This window comes from Haemaphysalis longicornis, unplaced genomic scaffold (assembly GCF_048455015.1).
Source record: "Haemaphysalis longicornis isolate Haplotype H1 unplaced genomic scaffold, Haemaphysalis longicornis Haplotype H1 scaffold_55, whole genome shotgun sequence".
NCBI classification, from domain to species: Eukaryota; Metazoa; Arthropoda; class Arachnida; order Ixodida; family Ixodidae; genus Haemaphysalis; species Haemaphysalis longicornis.
The window spans coordinates 1,467,496-1,488,051 of NW_027526394.1; positions in this window are offsets into that span (position 1 = coordinate 1,467,496).

Consider the following 20,556-nt stretch of genomic DNA (forward strand, 5'->3'; position numbering starts at 1 on the left):
AGCAAAGCAGACGTTTTGCTCACCTCACGATGGGGGTGTCTGCAGTACAAAACGACGACGAGACTCGAACATTCTTAGTGTGTTCCACTCTGTTCGCAAATAGAGGAGGCCGCCTAAGTCTGACATGTTAACCCATTAAAAATTACAAATTATTACGTCGAGATTTTGGTGCTGCAAGTGAAGAGCCTCTCGCGCTCACTCTAATCTGGTGTTGCTTTGTAATAATGAAGAGAACGAAGTAAAGTTTATCATCATTATTACTTTCTCCTTCTTCTTCTTTTTCTTCTTCTTCCTCCTCCTCCTCCTAATAATTTTAGTCGTCGTCATTATCAGGGGTGCTCAGAAAAAAACTAATGGAAACTGGTACCTGGGTGGAAGGAATAGAAGATAAAAAAACAAACTGGGGTCTATAAATAACATTATATAAACAATTTTTTCCGAACCAATAATCAAACGCCCTGCTCGTGCGGCCCGAGCTGGAATTTCAAGCGAAAGACCTATATTAGAAAAAATCGTAACGAGATCGTACGTCTGTATGCTGCGGGAAAGATACGGAAATAACCGAGCGCTTAGGAATAAAATGTCACTGCATCGATCCGGCCCAAATTGGTGGAGAGGCACACCTTCTTGAACTACTCGGATCTATGGTTCAGAGAATAGCCAACTGGCCTGTAGTTCAGATTTGAAAAAAAAAAAAAAAAACGATTAAAGTTCTGCTCAATAGAACTCAGGGAAAAAATACTGGGCCGTCTCAATTAACTTAAAACCTGGTGAGGGGCGAAGCATGAGGTGTACAAGTGTATTCTTGGCACCGTGGCGTTTTTGCCAACGGAGATGAAACCGGGGGGGGGGGGGGGGGGTACAGGTATAGAGCTTTGCTGTACAAGTTTGTAGTCTTTGGAGCACGCAGCTCTCTAGGGCCAGGCGTAAACGGGTGTACCAGTGTTTTTTTAGTAAGCGTTTGTTCTAGCGCGAGGCGTAAACGAGCTTTCCTGGGTTTTAGTACCGAGACTACATGAGATGCACTACGATTACGATGACGATTACGACGACGATGACGAAAGAAGATGACAACAGCCTTTCCCCGAAGGGGCTTCACCCCTGAAAGGTCACACGGCCCCCATCTGTGACAACCATTGTGAGGTTCAGCGCCCAATGAAAAAAAGTTGGCTCTTAGCTTAAAAATGTAAGCACGAACAATTGAAATACTTCCGCAGTCTAGTCTACATTTCTGATCACACTGATTCAAAAGGTGAGCCTTAACATTCGTCACCGAATATGGTGGACTGGACAAAGTGCTTACTGATGTTGGGATTGAATTGGTGGGACAAGTCTGTGGAAAAGTCTGCCTAATCCTCCCCCCTGTAACCTTTCTTTATGCTTCCTTCTCCACCTGGACTTTTCTGCCCTCCTCCTTTCTGTGCTGGCAAGAAAACGCCCAGGTTGTTATGACTGATTGTTTGTAGGGTTTAACGCGCCGGCGCAACTCAGGCGATGAGGCGCGCCGTAGTAGAGGGCTCGGGATTAATTTAACCACCTGTTGATCATTAACGTGCGCCGAAATCTCGTACCCACGGGCCTTTTTGCTTTTCGCCTCCATCAGAAAAGCGGCCGCCGGGGCTTGGAATCGAACCCGAGACCTCGTGCTCAGCAGCGCAAGGCCTTAGCCACTGAGCCACCGCTGCGGGTGCCCAGGTTGTTATAAACAAATACAGAAAATATTTTAAGGACTCTTAAGCTCTGCTTACTATGCAGTGATTGCAAAAGTAGTAGTACCCAAGGCCAAACAGAACTTCCTAATGTTATCGCCATGTTTTTCTCTTTGCGCCTTTCCTTTTTTTCTGTGTTTAGAGCGCCGCCTGACGGTACATTGAGATTTCCCCGAAAGATCCATGCCACGGCACTTCTCAAGAAAACGCCCCATCTCGTAGCATTTTGCCCTTCCTAACCTAACCTAGAAAAACTTAACGTAACGAACAGAAAGTAGTAAGTAACAACAGAAAGTAAGTAAAAAAATAAAAAGCTGCAAGAGCCGGACTCGCACTACCGCCCTTCGCATCAAAGAGCTAAGACGGAGCCTCGACACTGCCATCACAAACATTCTAAGACCAGCAGTCTAGCCTGACGAACTTCAGTGCTGTAAGACAGCACTGTAACTACGCCTTTAGCGCTGAGCTGTAGCGCGATAAGACGACAATTTAAACACTGATTGGAATATTTTTTATTACTACGAGTAGGCACATACCGTCATTCGCATCACTACGCGAACAGAAAATTTATCGGGTGCGGTTTTTCATACTTCCCTAATCTCAACTATTGCAGTAAGAATGCTGAAATTACTCATGGAAGCATCAGTGAATATCTCTAAAACATGTTTTCAAGTTAACAGCCGCGACCAATTCATTAGATGTACCTTCAGTCAGGTAGATTCATAGAGGTACGGTGGTGTTGGGGTATACGTCCTTACCGGGCATTCCGTAGGCCAGGGATTGATTGGATTCCCAGATCCAAATATACAATTTTTTTGTGATTATGACAGTCATGTTTGCCAAGTCAAAGGGTTACTTTTCTTATAAGCACTTTCCTGAGAAACTCGGCGTCTCTGCCAGCAATATTTTAATTGTTTTCGTTTAGTCTTTCAGTTGTTTTAATTTTAGCTATTTTCAGCGACGCATTTGAGAGCATTCCACCGCTTGCTTCTTTCTGGGCCATCTCTTGAGCCCGACGCTGAGTTTTCGACGTACCAATTTACTAACTCTTTGGCAATATATATTAGAAATTGTGAAACCACTAAGTGTAGCTGAAATTTCGCCCTTATTTCTCGCTGTTTTTAAGACTTCTAAAGCCAAATCTTTTGCTTATGTAGCCCTTCAATTGCCTTGCTACACTCTCTCGAAAGCTGACAAGATTATTTAGCCGGTTACAAAGCAATTGAAATATCCGCTGAGCAGTGTAAAGAAAGCTATGAACTATTATGGGAGTCACAAATTTACACTAATCCCTATCATTCCTTTACGTTGTTTGGGGAATGCATTACCTTTTTCAACATCCAGTAGGCACATCAAAATTCGGGTTTTTGCGTAAGCATGTGCTAGCGTGCGACATCAACTGACCGAAGACCACAGAAACCATCTGCAGCAATTACATGCAAATGAATCCGGGGATTGAACTGTTTTCAATTGATGGCAATACCCGCGTAGTTTTAAAAAAACGTCACTTTGCGCTTTATTACATCCGATTACCATCTCAGTGAAACGCGAAAACTAAAGCTAAAGTCAGAGTTCTTCGGTGCTTTGAAGGACTCTGCTACAGTTTTGGAAGAAAAAAAATTTTTACGTTGACACTACCAAATGCCCAGAAGTCCTTCCAATGTTGAAAAACAAACACCAAGAATATTATCCGCACTGCACTGTTTTTAACTGGAGATAAAAAGACTACCAATATGCTAGAAATATTAAAGGCTCACAAATTTTAACAATCCGTAAAATGCTTTTTAACAACTCCGTACAAAGTAGATTTTGTTGTCACCAATTTATGAACCGTACTTTTCTTGTTGGCCGGCAGCTGGATAATTGCACCCGTATACTCGGCAAAACTTTGCGTCTATGCCTAATCGGTGCTCTTAAATGTCCCAAATGTAGTTGTCCCTCAAAGAAAGTCCATGAACACGCCTTGTTACTACTTGGCCTTGGCTGGGAGGTAAAAGCGGTGAAGGGCACCGGGCCAAGAACAAACGAACACGGCGGGCCTATAATAGGGAGTGAATCAAGGTTCTGATGTGTGCACTCAAGGAGACAACTCGTATCCAACTTCATGTTCAACGAGGCTGTATCTCAGGGCGTCAACTGGGCCACCGTGACTGATGACTCTAGGTACCTAATGACCCAAGTAGTGACCAGCCGGTCGATGTGGCCAATAGAATGCTATATCCGCGTTCAAATGGGACATCACAGTATAAACGTCGTCGCAAGTGCAGCTATTAGTTAGGTACCTAATGACCCAAGTAGTGTATCAGCCGGTCAATGTGGCCTATAGAATGCTATATCCGCGTTCAAATGGGACATCACAGTACAAACGTCGTCGCAAGTGCAGCTATTAGTTCTGAATGATCATTCGGCTTTTCTTTTATCTTCTGACCAGACCCATGCTTGCAAGTTTTGAATCAGTTGCTACAAATGAGTCAGCTTCTCTTAAAAGTCTACTCGATAGAAAAATCAAGGTGACCCGTTATATCGCTGTGCCTCCTGAAATGTTTATCCTGAGCATTATCGATATTTACTGTCATTGAACTCTTTGATTTAGTAGCTATGCTTGAATAAAAAAACGAAGTGGACTGTTGTTTGGTGGAGCCCTGTAGACGTTTAACCTAATTATCTACATTCAATAATAAAGAAACTCATGGTGTATAACCTCCTCGGTCCCGTGGTACCCAAATGGGTACCATAACCAAAAAGGCAAAAGCTTGCCCCCATTTGATATTCGCGCTTCAAAAGTTGTTTCCCCGCAATAAGCAGGCCTTGCTATCACTAAGCCCCACCAGGTGGCGTGATGTATCAATTCATTTATGAAGAGGCAGGCGGCAAATTTGGCTTTCAACGCGCGAGCGCTCCAATGCGTCCACAGGTTAAGCAAGACCCAAAGTATCCAAATGGGTACCATCAACTTCTAGTACTTTCGTTTGCTTTTTCGCTATTGTAATTTTTTGCGTTTATTTCTATGGATAACGAACCTAATAAAAGTGTGTTACAAACGATTTTTGTATGTAAGGGTATATATATGTGCACAAGGGCAGAGCTGGGAACCTTGCCGGACATGTGTGCTGTTGTGGTGTCACAGGCCTATCCATGTAGTATGTATCTTTTGTATTCTGAAAATAAAATTGCGATTGAGAGTAAGCGCTCGTTTCTCGTGGTTTACTAAGCATTCTTGACCCTCTCACTTCACGCTGTTTAGACGAGAAGGGTTTAGACTTGAGGACGCTTTAAAGACAGCGTAGAACTTGGCTTTATTTGAAAGAATGAAAAGCTTGCACCTTGCCACTAACGGCCATGGTTACGGCGAAAGATTTTACCCTGAAGTTAATTCAAAATTTTCCGTTCCTTGGCTCTTTTCCCGAAATACACTTAGCTTCGACTAAAACTTCATTCAGCCAAAACCTACTCATGAAATGTTCAGCTCCGAAAACTTTTTGGTAGCTGAAAATTACAAGAACAATCAAAAGTTTCGTAATTCTTGAGGCACCAACGGGGCTAATAGCGTAATATTCAATGAGGAAAGTTACGCAGTTCAGCTCAAGTTTGGTCCGAATGCTCAAATGCACACCCTATTTAGAAGGACACCTGTGCTATGCCGTGAAGACGGAAACATCACTGGATTCTGCTATGTACTAAACATGAATCAGGCAGGCTGCGGTTTAACAAGTCAATGGGATGACCATGGTGTTGCTTGCCCTACCCGCTAAACAAACGTCCTAAACCTATACTTTAAATTAAGCTAATTGCCGGCAGTTTCTTCAACCCTAATTTTGCATCAGCGAACATATACTACACCTAGTAAATGTCATATCTTGAAACGTTAAGATCTGCCTTCTCCTTTTGTGTAGGAGGGTCAAAAGTATATTTTATCTAAAGGTGTAGTACATAGAAATTTGTATTGTGTAATAGCACATAGAACCCAGAGGCATAAAGAAAACGTTAAGGGTGAAATTTCACCAAGATGAAGATTCATGTCTCGTTTCTGTTTGATCCCTACACCTTTCTTTTCGAAACTGGAACGGCGAGGCGTGACATGGTGACACTAGGTGAAGATGTATACGGGGTAGTAATAGAAAAGCTCAGCTTGGCTGGAGAATTTGCTAAAACGTCTTGTGGGATAGGTGAGCTTGGGCTTCACAACCGATGCGCTCTCTCGTTCTCTCTTTCTCTCTTTGCGTAACTACTCACTCAGTCCTTTAAAGTGCGCCTTCGATGGACGTCTACGGCTAAGGGTCATACAGACCCATGGCTCTTCAGCCATCAGCATACTTTCCTGTAGAGAGAATGCCTTCAGGGTACGCATAGGCGATACGAACCTCAGCAAACTCCAACATAACAGGGCAATGTAACTCAATATTAAGACCGCTTCCTGTGTGTTCCCTCGAGTGTATCCGAGATGTTCTTGTGCATCGATCAGATTTCGCGGCCGACCACGACATCTATTGTCCGAAAGTGACTGTATCAAATGACGTCCTGGCAAGCGGCCAAGAGCGCAAATAACTGTTCTTGAACTTGTCCTGTCCCGTTTATTGTACCTAGGTGCAATTGCTCTTACAGAGATGAGTCCGTTTTTCCCCATTTTCTTGACCAAGTTGTCGACCGGTCATGACATTCATCGTCCGCATGCAAGTGTATCCAATCATGTCCTAGAAGTTGTCTAACAGAGCAAGAAACTGTGCTTGAATAAAGTTGCGGTTGGCCATTTATTACACCTAAATACAAGTGCTTTGCCGCGGAAGGGGCCTACGTTTTCACAGGTATTTGGCATGGCGAAGAAGATACGTGAAAACGACGGTCATTCTGAGAAAGTGGCTCTATGAAATCGCATCCTTGGAGGGGTCCAGCGGCATAAAGAAGACGTTCTGGAAACTGTCGTCTGTCTTTTACTGCTCTTAAATATAAGTACCCTAACATAAATGGCGACCTTCTCAAGACAGATATTTCCAAATTATTTTGCATAAATACAATTTCAACACACCTGAAGTATATACCCAGGCGGTGGTCAGAGCCCAAAAATATGCTCTGAAGGGCGCAAGAAAAAGTAAACAGTAAAGAGTGTGAGCGAACGCGACAGGCAACTGCAATACTCCACGTCGACAGGAGAGGCCTTCGACTTGCTGGGGACCTATTGGGCTGTTGATGATGATAATGATTTCAATTATGCAATTTTACCGTTATTTGCTTCACCGATTTCTGCTGTATAATAAAAAGACACTAAATTGCGCCAACAGTGCTCCAGCGTTAAGGCTACGGAAGAGACTTCGTGATCCAGCACAGCGCACTGTCCTTCCCTTTTTGGTTCCTTTATACGGGAGTATTATTTTGCACCCACACGTTCGCGCGCTATAAAGTATTACAGTCGACTCGCTATAATTCAAATTAGAAGAGACCCTAGAGTTTTGTTTGAATTATCCGAAGTTTGAATTATCAAAAGTTCTCATATATATGATTCTCAGCAAGGTGACAGCGCAAATTACGATTGGGCATTGATTTTAATCACATTTTGAAAACAATTTTTAGGTGTTTTTAAACTATAACTGTAAACTATAACTGCACAAAATAAACAGAAAGCAGAGGCGCAAGGTCCACATGCCGAATGCCATGCGCGTTGCCTTCGTAACCACCGGGTCGTTTTTGTTTTTCTTTTTTCGCTGACACACGACACGCGAATGCGAGATTGGACGCTTAGTTTCGTTTTTCTGATAGTGGCCCGCGTGGTTTTCACCCCTTCGACAAGCGTAGGCAGGCAATCATATTTAGACGTTTATTCAGGACTGTTCGTTGTTTTGCTTTGACAATAACGTGAAAACTGTAAATAAGGCTGTAAAGTTGACAAACGTCACTGTATACCTTGTGCTTCGTTTCAAACGCTTGTTTAAAAGCATCGCCTTTTCCTTGAAGGCTTGAGGCGCTTATTTTTCATTTTTCGACTTTTATGATTGTATAGGCACGCAAATTTTCAAATATTTGCTGGAAAACAGTAGATATTTTCCAATAGGGACGCGCAAAAAGTATGAAAAAACCGATTGACGGAGTTTATTAAGCGGCTTTTAAATACATTGAAAGGATAGCGGCCCAACAAAAAAATTCAATGTCATTTGAATTACCCAAAGCTACGAATTATGAGAGTATGAATTATTGCCAATTTACTGTACTTTCAAATACGCGAGATTGCCGCCTCACGGCGGTGCCTCATTTATTTATTCTTCTGATGAAGCTTTCACAATCAGCCCTTCTCGCATTGTGGTCATATCGCTTCTCATGAAGCTTTCACAATCAGCCCTCCTCGCATTTTGGTCATATAGCAAGCTCCCAAAAAAAGCTAACAGGTCCAGGATGACGCAATCATTAGGATTGCCGAAGAACCACACCAGGATGCTTTGGTTGGTGTGACCCCTTTTAGGTGGCCACCGGTTTCGCTGCTTCACGCATAGCTGGCCAGGGTAAAAGTTCTGGTCACAAGCGTGTAAAATGTGAAAGTTGTAGGCGTCTAGGTGAAAGTTTTAGGTCTAGGTGAAAGTTGTTGGTGAAAGTACGAGGTGTCTAATATTGAAGTGGGTGAAACAAGGCCTGTGCTTTTTGTTTTAGGGAAGAAATGTCATACGACGCCTACTTTGCTGCTGGCGCCACTCAAGCTGGTGTCGACAAAAGACACCGTTTAAAAAAATTGACGGAACAATAAAAGTGTTGGGATGAAGGGAGTGACATCAGGTTCTACTCTATAGTTGTTCTATGCGCAGAAAGTGAGCATAAAAAGTAGCCGTTTTCTGTTTACCGAACCATAAGGAGGCAATTAGATTAGGCTGCTCATGCAGGGGACGGACAGCTACCATACCTAGTCTATAAAGCTATTCTCGTGCAGAACTGACACCATGATGTCATCAAAGCTTGTTATTATACAGGAATGGGAACAAAACGAATATGGGCAACAATACATTGATATTTGTTGGTGGTCATTGGGGACAATTTTGTGGATGACTTCCGCGGAAGTAGGACTCCTAGAGAAGCTAGGACGACGCTTGGGAAGATACCCTCGAAGTTTAAACTTGTGCATGTACTCCAGCTATCCGGAATTTTTTATACGTAAAATAAAAAGGAAGAATTCATGCAGGGCTACCATGAAAGACTCATGAAGATACACAGGAGCCTATCGATTGCTGGACACGTGTGGATCGACCAATAAGGCGCATTGGTTATTTACTTTCTTGAATTCCAAAGCATACATCTTGAAAGTTACAGCACTTTGTATTGTTACCTTGCGGTCATAGATGTTATATCATTCATGCGGGAACGTATTATTATAATCTACTTGGTTATTATTTTATCAGCAATAAGGTAGCAGTCTGGTCATAACAACATTAACATTGCTGCTTGGTTTGCTTGTTTTCTTGCAGTCTTTGGCATATAAATGGCGTACCACCGTCATTTCGAACAGTTCCTGAACATGTCAACGGTTGCATACTCAGCTGGACGAGTGCGCTGAGCATGACTTTTCTACACGCCCATTCCATCAAATGTCCTCGGACTACGTTTTCTGGCAGAATAATTGTGAAAATAACTATACCACCACGTTTACAACACCATGCGTAGATTTATATACTGCGCTGTCATTCATCTGTTAGAATTAGCACCATGTCTTCTGAACACGTTCGTTTTGCGAGCGCCTGGGAGGAACTACCGCATTAATCAGTCGCACAAAAGCTCACTCGCATTTTCCCTGGACAAACGTATATTCTCTCAAGAAACAAGAAATTATCTGTTTTTATGCGGGACAATCAATACCTTTGAATTAGGCAGCTAAGGAGAATTTCTAACTCTAAGTTAACCTAAAACAACCAGATTCCGCGAGCTGAACTATGAAGCCATTTCGACCTATTGTTTTCTGTTCATTTACGAAAGAGAAAAATGCAAAACAGTACAACTCTCGTAGTCGGCTAGGAGGCAGATATAAAAACAAATGTTGCACATGACCATAACTACTTGCCAAATCCACGTATGAAAGCGTAAAGTTCACAATTTCCCACATCATAAAAACTGTTTTGAACTGAAGCGTTCTGTAAAAAATTCGGAGAACTCATCGCCTTTACGTATCCGTGCTCGTGTGCCGAATGGTTGCTTCGCAGATAATGGAAGCGGGATCAGCTGCCTTGGAAACGGATATCAAGTAGCGCGCGCTGGAGGTATAGCAGAGAAACCTTCGTTGTGTGTCTATTTCAGGAAGCGCCAGAGTCGCGAATTTCCGCTTTTTCTAAGATGTTCGTTTTTAACGACAAGATCACTGCATCTAACCATCTAAAAAATCTGACTTCGTAATACCCTTAAACTTTGGCAACGGGAAACTTTGCCAACAGCAAAGAAAACGACTGTCAATGTACAAACTGCTCCCACAGAGCATTACCTTATTAAAAACTCAACATAGCAAAACGACTCGTGCAATTTTTCGGTCATGAATGCGAAATCAGGTTTTCTTTACCCATGCAATAGGCGAAAAACTGCAGCCGTGGCCTTTTTTTGCAAACTCGGTCTTTGAAAAAAACACGACTTGCCACTTTCTCGCCGAAAACCTTCTGAAAATGGGTTCATGAGGGTCTTTACTCTCCCGAATTGGAAACGGGAAGAAAATCACCGAGACCACACGCAACAACAACAACAACAACAACAACAACAACAACAACAACAAAAAACAGCCTGGTGTTTGTGTATACGGTATCGCTTACGTCAAGGTTTATCCATGCCTGGGAAAAACGAATGCAAATGCGCACCACCAAAACACGCGAGGGGCGTTTCCTAGCAGACGAACTTTAGGAGTGCCTTTCCGATCACTACAAGGACTGCATCACAAAGCAATGGCATGTGCCATTCTTCAGAGGGCGCTACAAAAAAGGTTTCTTGGTTCTAATTTTAACGGGAACATCCTCTCTCCCCTGTGTTCTACTCCTTACGGAAGCGCTATCTTCATTCAGCCAACTATTTTGGCTCTCCATTGCACTAGCGCTGCGATGCTCTCCTGACGCCCACTACTGTGTGAAGGCAACTTTTAAGACAGGTCCTACAAGGTAAATATAACTGGTAGCGAAGCTTCCATAGAAGCCCATACGTTCAGAAAATGGCGGCTCTTAAGCTGCTCATGGGGCTTAGCGCCACCTGTGTGAGGAGGGAACACTTCCGGCGGAACAAAAAATAAACAGGATGTGACGCAAGATCCGGTCAGAAAGTGACGTCATTTTGGTGGCATTAGCGGGAAAATTTGACTTCAAAATAGCCTTAGCAGGACTCTGATCGCTGAGGGCTCATGTCATTGCCATCTGACGCAAGTTGGCGAGCCCTTGGCGTGCGTGCTTCAAGTCAACGCCAGCTTATACTCGTGACCAGAGAAACGCACTTTAGCATGCTGTCGTATGATTCGCCTCGGTGTTTATAAAAGCATCTTGCATCTTCTCTGAACCTTTATTCTGTATTCATGCCTTCCACTGCTGCATCAAAGCAATCAGTTGTTTCTTTTGATTGCAGCAGGTGGCAAACGTACACCCCCCCCCCCCCTTCGACCGGAATTTTTTTCTGCCTTGGGATACAGAGCCCAAAATGACACTTGACCACTCTCCCCGGCCCCCCTTTTATATAAAAAACGTGCCCACTCCTTACCCCGATACCAATTTCTACCAACGCCACTGCTAAGTTTAATTGCGTCGCACATACGCAGGTAGGCGTGCGTGCCTTAAGTATAGATCAAGGTTATATAATGCTTGCTCAGTTTGTGTACTTCTGTTCTAAGAGAAGAAATAACGCAAAGTCATGCTATAATCAAGACATTTGAATTTTATTCCAGGATGAACATAAAACAAATTTACCACACTGCACAAAATGAGCACGTTTACAATAAGTACAAAATGTTCGTGGGCACTACATGCATTATGATTTTCCTTACGCGCCGAAAAATTTACTTTACCCGTAACACATAGCGTTATGAACAATGAAAGCGTCAACAGCAGAACTACTTCGAAACAAGAGAAAATAACTAGGCACTGCATCTTGACGTAGAAAACCGGGCCGCAGGAATGCCGATTCACGAAAGTGCAGCGAGCACAATGCAGCTGTCCCGGCGTCTTATCAAGTAGACAAGGGTTTCTACAGAAGTTCACTCAGCATTCACGCCTGCAATTTCCTGGTTGCATTATTAGGCAAGTGTCGCAACAGATAAGTAAAAAGAGGAAAAATGGATCAATGCAAACGAAAGCGACGGCAGTATGTAAAAGCACATAGCAGGAAAGGTCTGGCAGCAGCGCAGCACGGAGCAGCACAACACAGTACTGCGATGGAAATAATGCTTGCGCATACAAGTGCGGGAAGCAACGAGCACTACAAGCGTTGTAATGCAATAAAGAAGACACTGAGATAGACAATTAAAGCGACTAGTTTAAATTCGAGTGGCACTACGCCGAGAAGTCCTAGAGTAATTGACACAACTTGCTCTGAGCCAGCCTGAGGTGAAATCAAGAGATAACTGTGACATAACAAAGCTTTAGACCCATTTTTTTTCGAAGCACCACCACGTCCCCTTACACAACCCCCGTGCACATATTAACAGTACAATAGTTTCGCGTTACCTGTGGAAATGAGAGGAAAATGGTGCAGTAAAACGACAGGTGTACGGGAGTTGCTGTTGCAACTTGTACAGCACATCGTTTCCGTAGGTACCGACGAAAGCACTCCGCTCCAACCGTTGGCACAATCGTCCCGTAGTTCACCGTGCCTGCCGGGCACGGTACTACACGTGTTCACCGACGATACAACGCACCTCGCAACTCCACGCACAGCAAAAATTAAGTGCACACCATATTAACAAGGAAAAACGAATGCAAATGCGCACCACCAAAACACGCGAGGGGCGTTTCCTAGCAGACGAACTTTAGGAGTGCCTTTCCGATCACTACAAGGACTGCATCACAAAGCAATGGCATGTGCCATTCTTCAGAGGGCGCTACAAAAAAGGTTTTTGAGAATGAACGGCATTTTCATAAATTATTTATACACTGTGCCTAAATAAATGTGATTCAGAAATAAATATAGTTCGTAAAACATAATTGTTGTTTTGTTGTTGAACAAAACTTGGTTTTTTGTTACTAGTGTTTGTTCCCTCCTCACCTAGTCGCGCTTCAATCGCCACTCCCATAAGCCCCCATGCTGATGTCGCTGGCAATAGGTTCTGAACCGCTTTTTGCCCGAACCTTCGCTACCATTTATATTTACCTTGGGTCCTATGCAGCGCCGTTAGTTAGTTCCATTTCCCAATATAGATTTGGTTTCATTCAGGGGGTTTTACCATTGACAACATTAAACAGCACTTTTTTTTCAGGCACCGCAATTTAATTGTAAATGAACCAAAATAAACTTCAATCGTACGAATGGCCTTACATTATCCGAAGCTCTATGCAGCTAGCGTGACTCAACGTGATAATTCTTCGTTTTACATCTTTTTCGCGTGGTATCTACACAGGAAGTTGTACAGAAAAATACGCATAGCATAGCGTCACTTTCGAGCGACACATAAAACTGTGGGGTGTCAGAAATAAGCGTAGCTGTAATAATCGCGGCGTAAATGAGAGAAATGCAGAACCAAGAAGCTTTCTAAATGACTTACACTGGTGGTGTGATCGCAAGATCTCGACATTATTTAGCGCAAAGAATACATCCGCTGCCCGTAAGGCCAAACAAAATTTCGAGGGGCGGAGGGGTTTTTTTTTGTGGTAAATAAGCATTGTTTTTTACAGTTTTAATGGTAGGAGAAGCCCCTGAATAAATTGTTCGCTGTAAACAGGCTCCACTTTGAAGAAGACTTGACTGGATGGAAGATTTGAACATAATAATAAACAGTTGAGAGGAAAGCATTAAAAAGCCTCTCCTGCCACCTGACGCGATTCCGACCTCCTCCGTGCTGTGTGCCGTGTACGTGTGAATCCTTATTGCGAAGCGAAGGCCGGAAGGGAATGTGATCCACATGCGCTTCATCAAAAGGTGAGAAGTCAGACACGGTATTTCGTGACTATTCAAAAATGGCGTTTTTCATAAGAGCGCGCTGTTTGAAACTTCAGCTGTAGTTCACAAGCGGCGGCGTTAGCAATAATACCATAGACTGAAAAATATTATTGTCAGCTCTAGACAGACAGTTCTTATCTATAGCTGTCCCAGAGCTGTCTATAGCCTCAGTTCAATTCTGTATGTCAGGTAATTAAATTCTCTGGAAAAGTTACTTGAAATCAGAAGCCGCCCTAGCTAAGCTAAAAAAAGCAGCTCATCCCACGTGAAAGAACAGGTCGGTGGACACAGGTTGCGTGTGAGAGCAAGCGCCGATCTCAGGTGGGTGGAGTCAAGGACAGGAGGAGAGCTGTCGGCCAATTGTTTAGCACACTGCCAGAAAATATATGGAAAAGTGCGCTTTGAGGTTTTTTCTCCAATTATCCCAAAATTGTGAAAGCCGCGCGCTCTCCTGAATAAATACCCGCCCGCTGGGAGTGCCAGCGGAAGTTGTTGCGAGAGCGATCAGGGCTCGAAATCAATCAGCTGGCGTTGAAAAGTTATGCAAAGCTAAACTGTGATTAGGGAAAGCCAGGTAGCTTCGCTGTTAGCATCAGCGTTGACAACGTTGTCAGTGAAACTGGTCTAGTTTTCTTAACCTTCATCGCCGAAAACGATAAGAGAAGGGGTAAGAAGTCTTGTGAACAAGGATAGTTCTGTTTGAAAGCTTTGGAGAAACCATTGTACTCTCTTTCGTTCATTGTCGGCTGTCATGTTAGGTAAATGGAGCGTGATAAAGTAGCTCCCAGAAAGAAAACCTATCAAATTTACCAAAACCATTCAAAATACAATATATGTCTGCGTATTTTGATAATAGATTCAGCTTTGGAAGTGACGCTATCAAGGACTGATGGATCCATCATCAATGACAGAAGAATCGTTAGCCTACGGCACGTAGCAGATGACGGTCTACTCCAAGCAAGATGTACGAATCTACAATTTACTTACACGAAGTATTGACAACTTTCAACTCCTAGCAGTGATCAGAGAAAAAAGGCCGGGAGAGGCCCGCGTCCATCGGGGCTCTTCTCTCTAGTGTAAAAAACCCCCACACCTTAGTTTTACTCCAATCGTGCAACCTATCAAAGGTAAGTCCCACACAGAGATTGAGCAGGGCCCACCTCACGTCGCTGACTGGCCACCAGAATTAATCCCAGGTAACTAAGCAAAATATCAAGCGTCGCAATCTCACACACTCGCTCAAAAACTCAGGGTATTTCGAAGCACAAGTGCAGCACAGATAAAAAGCACCACCTAGAAGCATTCCTGGGCACTGGTCGGCCCGTGTAAAGTATTGGCCATACAATGCGCGCATATAATTCTGCTGCGCACCACCAAAATTTCATTTCTTTTGTCAACACTTCCCACGCCCTCCGTAATGCCTAGAACTATGCCGCGGAGCAACAATGCAAAAGTCCTTCGCTGCCAGACGAGCTCCAGCCTCCGCGTCGCTAGAGTCAAGCATAGAACAATTTGGCCGCCGCTCAGTCTCTCAGTAGGAGCGTTGCAGACAGCATGCCGCTTGTCTCCATTACCTGTTCACTGACCGCATAATTCCCGTCTCTCCACGGAGGGGCGCGAATATCTCTATCGGCTATTCGAGCATCTTTGCTCGTTGTGGGCATTTTCGATGGCTGTAATCAGCTTCGTTAAAATGAGCACAAACATACCGCCGGCTTCACAAAAAGGAAAGAGAAAAGGTCAGTATGAAACGAGAATTACCTCTGCTTTTCGGTCGGCATTCTTTCGTGAAAACCGAAAGACGAATGCTGAAGGCGGGTACAGAATTCCACCGCGCTTCTCGTTCACTAAATAAGCCCGGCCGTTACAAAAACCAACAATAATGTGAAGCACGCTGACCCCAACGATATCAAGTTGCCGGGCAGTTTTTGTAATTAAGTGAGCGGCTCAAACTTAACAGTCAGTGCGTGACCAAACCATTACACAAGAATGTTTAGGGTGCTACTTTGTTAATAATTTTGTTATACTTTACCAAATACCTTTTCTCCATCTCTATCGAAGCGGCTGAAACGGCGTTGAGGGGCAATAGCGTGTTGCTTGAGTCATTTGTTTGGCGACGCTGTTGATAGTTTCCAAAACGGCAAACTTAAAAAGCTTTATTACGTTTAATAATGTTCGTTGGCTCGAAGCGGCTGAAACGGCGTTGAAGGGCAATAGCGTGTTGCTTGAGTCATTTGTTTGGCGACGCTGTTGATAGTTTCCGAAACGGCAAACTTAAGAAGCTTTATTACGTTTAATAATGTTCGTTGGCCCTGCAATGCATTGTTATAGCCTACTTGTCTCCTAAAGCCTCTACCACTGCTTATGTTAAGTGCGGGTGGCTGGGCATTCTCCCTTTATAAAAAGGGCGATTTTGACTCTGCTCCTCAAAAATAAGGGCGTTTTTAGGGGGCAAGGTTGACCCTGTGTACGAGGCCATATTTCTGCCGTGCGCTTCTCGTCAAGCGAGGGAGGAGTGGTTTACGCGGCATTCTACACCCTAGAGCAGCACGTCAATTATCTCATGTTAATTAAAAGAATTTATGAAGGTAAAGAGCTGCCGAGCTTAAGGACGCAGGATCCGTCCCGACAGTGGTGGATGCTATTTGGATACAGCCGAAAAGCAAAAACAGCCATGTGTTTGGTTTCGGCGCACGCTAAAGACATCCAGGTGGTCAATATAATCCAGATCCCTTCAATACGGCGCGCCTCATAGCTCTGGTGTAGCTCACGCACGTTGGACCCCACAATCAATCGAGTTGAAGAAGAACACAACGGCGTTTCAATACGCAGGTACAAACAAAAATCGAAGTGAAATTTTATTAAAGTTACAATTTTGTGCCAAAAATACGGAGTCACAAAACTGGGCGTATCATAATTTCCACTCGGTGAAATAAACTACCTGTATGCCAGTGCTTAGTAGAACCAGAGTTGCTGCCCAGATGGAGTCGGCCACCCACTTCACAAATCTACCATCCTCGCCCCTAGAACGTATTGCGGTGTAACATGAAGTGCATCATTGTCATACGTCATAGGACAGCCGCACATGGCCTAACATGGGTAACGATACATCTAGAGTATGTCCACGCTGATGTCCAACGAAACATCAACAGATTTTGTTGAACGTTTGCTGAAGGAACTTAGTCAACGAAGTTAAATTTTTCACGGATGCACTTGTTTTCTATATTAGTATACGCCTGCAGTACTAAGCCCTTCACCTAAACCTTTCCAGCCGTTTTAGGCTCCTTGATATTGCCTGTGAACATCTAAATATGCCCAACATGCCACTGTTCGGCTCTAACTCGCTCAAAACCTTCTTTCCTAGAACTCCTCTGTCCAAGGTTTGAACGCGTGCTAATGAAAAAGGTTTATGAGCTACACGCACAAACATGTCTGGCCATGTAATCTCCATGTTGCAATAAAAATGCAAAACCTCTGTACACCAGCGGACCCGAAGGGCGTACATTGGGTGAATGGTTGATATCTAAGCGTTGTAGGTGGGTGTGACTAGCTCCCAAATGCCATACACAAAAAAATTTTCACGGCATTTCGGATAATGACAAAGCTAGTTGAAACGCTGAGTTTTCTTCCGCCGCAAACTGAGTAGAACAAAAGTTCGATCTCGTGAGAGATTCATTTGTTGCCGTCCTAGTTTGGACTTTCCTAGAGGGCCATTTGGACTTTTATAAGAGTGGTTCAACCAAATTTCAATTCACGCACAATTATCATCATCATCGGCTCCCTTCGTCTAACGACAAAGATGGTTGAATCATCTTTCACCACACCTGCGATTATCATTGTCGTTAGAGAAAGTTGTCTTTCCTGCAGTGCGTTTTAGAGTCGATGGTCGCCATCAGGGAGGTAACGAAAGCTTCACTTTAGAATTATTTTCGCATGATGCGGCGATAGCAGTATAGGATTTCACTCCTTTCGGAGATTTAAAGACGCCCCATTAAAAATTACCTTGCTAAAGCAGTTTTAGTTGATAAAGAGACGGATTCTGAAACTGCTGCTAAAGAGATCTACAGCCGCGCTCATCCTATTGTCGTGTATTTACCGCATTGTATTATTCTGATAGCACGGACCACTACGAAAATATAACAAGTATATTTCACTGGTTGTTAAAAGGGGAGGTTGCCGCAATCATACTTCCGTACAGTGCTAGAATCACACGATCAGAACATTTATCTGTGCAGAGCGTTTCTAACGTCCCACAGTAATTTTATCTTTAAATAATGCTCCACCACTTTCTTTCAGCAAAAAAAAAAAAAAAAATATGGCAAGAGCGCAGCAATCATGTTCATGAGGACGAAAGACAAAATGTCTTCGCTGAGCGTTAAATAAAAAGAGCTTTTCCCTTCACGGCCCAGCGGACCCCCCCTTTTCGGATCAATGAAGTAGCGATAGCAACGGTCTTCCGTCGGCACCTATCGCCATTCATCTATGTAGGCCATGTGTCGAGAAGACATGCAGCAAGGCCGGTGCAGGCGTACACGACAAAAAAGTACGAGACGGCGATTCGGGCAGGTTTCGGTGAAGTCGCTTACAAGGAAAGGCGTCTTGCATGGCTCAGGGAGCGCGCAGGTAGGCGTGATAATATTGGCTGCCTGAGCAACCCTCCTGCCTATGAAGCAGGTGCTTTTAAGAACCGATGTTTGGAGGAGAGATAGCCATATCAAGGCCATGAAAACGTAAAAGTGAAAATACCGGTACCAATTTAATCCTGTAATCCGCGTGTGGGCTGATCCTTTCACTGATCCGGCGTATTAATGCTGCATCTGCGTGTTGTTTACGACAGCTGAAACCGGAAAATGTAGTGGTATAGGCGTAAAAACTGGTGATTGTTTGCATTACAAGGACTAATGTATTCTTCCTATTCTATTTATTGAATGGTTGATTTAGTTTTTTACTTCGAAACTATTACTGAGGACTGCTGCCTAGTACGTACAGAACGCCTTCTAACAAAATATGTATTAATTATTCAAGCTCTTGCATGCCGTAGGAATTTCCGGTTATATTTCCGGAGGAGCTAAGTATTTTTATCGTTAGCAGCGCGGAGATTTCCCGTGAAAACTCCAAATCAACTGCTACCTGCCCATTTGGCTAACGAGAAAATCAGAGGGCAGTACACAATTTTCTCAGTAGCAAACGGTTCTATAGAAATCGTTCGCAAATTGATGGCGCTCTTTTCTACCCTTTTCTCTGCAGTGCCAAGATCTTTCTAGATACAAAGTTTACTAAACTTTCCATGAGTACTATATCTGCGGGTTTTTGAGAAGAGGAATTTGAATACAATAGTACACCAGTAGTTCGGACGGCTTTTAGGACTGATGTTAGGACTGCTTTTTTCAGATACGCTGGTATTATCTATTTATATACCCGAAGCAATAGTACATTCCCACATGTTCTTGTTTTTATGGGAATGCGGCCAATAATTGCCTCCCTTATTGCCTAACAGGCCGGCCTGACACTGAACACGATGTTTAAACCGAATAAAAGAAGATGTTCGTGAAGGTATTCTGGCTGATTGAAACGCTACCATGCCCGATTTAGCTGCTTGTCTTCTAAACTAAAACTACACTTATTACCTCCCGCTGCCTTGTTTCATCTTGTGTCGAAGGTAGCGAATAAACGCTAAATTGTGGCTAGGTGTAAATGTTTTTGCATGATAAGCAAGACTTTAAAACCCTTAAAGGTGTTATAGAAACCGTTTGCTCATGCGCTAAAAAGTAATTGAGGAGGACCTTTAATACAGATAAAAAATGCACACTCCGCGTAAAAGTATTGTTATTTCGTAATAAAAACACTTAGAGCCGCTATATCTTCTGAACGGTGTAACCATCATAACGTCCGTGCTGCATTCAGGGTTCGGCCGAAAAATTCAATGTGTGTGCACAAATAATTGCCTGTACTGGTTATGTCTTTATGGTTCATGGTGACTGCGCTCCAAGGCTTTGTCTTCCTCATAAATGGTAACATGAAGAAAATTTTGAAAACGCTGATCAAGCCCTCATGCAGACATACGGCCTTGTGTTGTTTTAGTATGTGAGGTATTAGTGCGACGCAAAAAAATATAAAAAAATATTCCCCGGCAGGCTGTGCTCTTAATACTAGTTAGGCTGTGTCTACGCTGGTTACCCGACGTTATTGGAATACACGTGCGCCATGAGTATAAGATACATTTTTGTGTTCATCTTGATGCTAGAACGCTGAAGCAGCGTTTTTATGCCAGTGTTTGCTGAGTAGAGAAACATAGTCGGCGCTCACCAGTTCGCAAAGTAGAAGCTGCGAAAAGTGGGACTCCACAATGTTGTGATATTACGCATAACACTTCCTATAATGTCAGCCTTATGTTAAAATGTGCGAAATTCTCAACATCGGGAAGTGTATTACAATATGTTGTGAACACAAGAGAACAAATGAACTCTGTGGATAAACGTATTCGTGTAAAAAAAAGACATCCCAAATTCGCTGCGAAAGGGGCTTGTTCTTGATGCATAGCGCTTCCAGGTAGCTATGAGTTTTTGTGCAATTAGATCTAATATTCAGTTATCAAAAAAATAAAATATTATTTATTAGTAGACCCAAGCCCTAAACAACATTATTTGCAAACTTTCGCAAGTTCAACCTTGTCAATGCTTGAATGTTACCTTAACTTTTAAAGTTTATTCACCGCCCTACACGTTAAGAAGTGCGGAAGTATGTATGTTGGTGTAATTTGAACGAGCCA